Source organism: Antrostomus carolinensis, unplaced genomic scaffold (assembly GCF_000700745.2).
Source record: "Antrostomus carolinensis isolate BGI_N321 unplaced genomic scaffold, ASM70074v2 scaffold36093, whole genome shotgun sequence".
Taxonomy (NCBI): domain Eukaryota; kingdom Metazoa; phylum Chordata; class Aves; order Caprimulgiformes; family Caprimulgidae; genus Antrostomus; species Antrostomus carolinensis.
Genome location: NW_010306498.1, coordinates 1 through 2,827, shown reverse-complemented (window position 1 = coordinate 2,827; position 2,827 = coordinate 1).

The window sequence follows — 2,827 nt, the reverse complement described above, 5'->3', positions numbered from 1 at the left end:
TGCTTTAGAACGATGTGTAAATACGTGCAAATTAATGAAGTTTATAATCACACCGTGTTTAATGACTCGAACATGTGTGCTTGCAATGTAGCTACTATTAGAGGCTGTGATTTCGTGTATAAACCGCCCGTGTTTACTAGCCAGTTGCTAATCAGAAACTATACCTTGTATCGTAGTATAACCCCGACCCCCATCGGTATGGATTTGTCACTTGTGAAAGAAATGCTAGAGCACGCGAATTTACAGCAGCTGTTAGAAAATGCTAAGGCAGAAGCTAAAAAGATCCTAATAACTGTACATCATGATGGCAACGTTATAAAACAAGTAATGGAACGAATTAAGAGGGTGGGAGAACACCACTGGTGGGAAATTTTCTTCGGTTGGTCCCCCACAGCCACTGGCATCTTCAACGCGCTGCTGCACCCCATGGTACTTATACTGCTGATGCAAATCTGTGTGTGCTTTGCCATGGTAGCCACTTGTTACTGGATGAGGCAGGTGAAGCTCTACATTGACAACCAGATGGAAGGACTGGGGCTGGCCAAGCGCCTCCTACCATAGTCAAGGGCAAGACTGGGTTGGCCTCTGTGTTTGCCACCAAGAAGAACTTTTAGCTCCGCTGTTGGCTGCAACCCAGTAGGCGTTGAGCGGTGGGGACACACGCCATACCAGACCTTGATGTGAGGGATGGCCTCCTCTGTTATAAGAGGGCCATTCAGGAGGGGAGGGCAGGCCAAGCAGCCTGCGGTTGGCATGAATCACAGAATGGTTGAGGTTGGAAGGGACCTCTTGAGACAATCTAGTCCAATTCCCCCTGCTCTAGCAGGGTGACCTAGAGCAGACTGCCCAGGACTGTGTCCAGTTGGGTTTTGACTATCTCCACAAATGGAGACTCCACAACCACTCTGGGCAAACCTGTTCCAGTGTTTGATCACCCTCACAGTAAAAAAGCAAGAGTTAGCATAAGTAACTTGTCTTTGAACCTCCCATCCCCAAATGCTAATGTGAAGAAGCTGCTCTTGTGTGATTTAAGACTCCTTAAGCAGAGGAGAAGGGATAAGGAGAGCCAAGGACAGTGTCTTTGGAAGAAAAGAGAAAGGAACATAATGCCTGAACATGGAAAAGCACCCACTGAAGATGGCAGAGGTGTTACCAGCCTCAAAGACTTGGAAAGATGATAAAAGATGAGCGGAATGAAAGATCCTGTAATCACCTTGGACTTAAAGGAGCAGAATCCACATGGACCTTTGCAGCAACTATCTCTGGGTTCCCCAGACTCCCAGGACATCTGTCCAATGGATTGGTGAGATCTTGTTTTTGGAGCATGGAAGTCACTGCTTTGCTTTGCCTAGTTGTGCACGTACTCAATAAAATTTGTCTGTTAGAGGATGTACTGGCTATTCAATCGCTGCCTGCTCCGCTGCTCACTACCCAGGCTCCTGACTTGGGCTACAGTGGTAAAGAGAAATTCTGGTAAAAAGAAAATCTGTGGGTTTTTTTTTTTCCTTCTATAGTTTAAAATCCCTCACTTGCTTTTTGTCTGCACAATATTCACCGAAACACAAATTAATCTCTGCTTTGGGCTGAAGAGTGGGGCTCTGAGCTGGTGCACAAACCTGCTCCCCTCTTTCATTCTGCCTCTCCTGACCTGCATCACCCCCCTGCCTCTGAATCCAGAGGAGCCAGGGAATCTCAAACAATTGAAAAACAACTTAAAAAACTAGATTAACCACTTCATCTCCAGCCATTGTGCTTGATCTCATCGCAGAGGTGCTGCTCTCTCTGAGAGTGGGAGAGGGGTTACTCAGATAAAAAGCCCTTTGCAATCCAGGCTGAAATAAAAAGATTAAAGAAGTGGCCTTTAACCCAACAGGCAACTGCTGGGCAGTTCGAGAAATGAGTGAAACCCCCCACTTTTCACAAACACCGGGCTGGGCAGCACAAAGAACCAGCATATTGCCACAGCATACTTTTTTTGAATAAAAGAGAAACTTCAATATAGGGGTTTGCTAAACACACTTCTCTTTAAGGAGCACACAGTATAACTGAGCTCATGAAAATGTGAATAAATAAATCACTGTCTAAAACCACTAAAATCCTTTTCCCCCCCTCCAAGTACCATAAAAACACCCTCTTCACCCTTGGGATGGGGGTTGAAGTCTCCCCCCCAGCCCTCCAACCCTCCTGGAAAAGGGTTGGTGCCTGGTGCCCTCCATGCTCTGCTGCTCCCTTCATTTTACCCTTAACAAAGCCCCACAGAAACACATGGTTATTTTGGTTAAAGCACCTCTCTTACTTGCTAACATTGTACATGTTTCACAAGAATTAATTTCCCTGTGAATAATTACCCTTTTATACAAAGCCTCTACCCCTCTAACCTGTTTTGGGAGCCTGTAGGGGAAAAAGGGACCACAGAAAATTCACATTATCCACTCTCCAGTCCCAAACTTAAAATCACAGAATCAGAGAATGGTTTGGGTTGGAAGGGACCCTCAAAGGTCATCTAGTCCAACCCCCCTGCACTGAGCAGGGACACCTTTACTAGAGCAGGTTGCTCAGAGACCCATCCAGCCTGACCTTGAATATCTGCAGGGATGGGGCCTCCACTACCTCTCTGGGTAACCTGTTCCAGTGATCCACCACCCTCATACTGAAGAACTTTTTCCTCATATCCAACCTAAATCTGCCCTTTTCTAGTTTAAAACCATCCTATGGCTGCATGCCCCTGTGAACACTTCTTCCCCAGCTATCTTATAGGCACCTTTCAGGTATTGAAGGCTGCTATAACTTCCCTTGGGATCCTTCTCTTCTCCAGGCTGAACAGTCC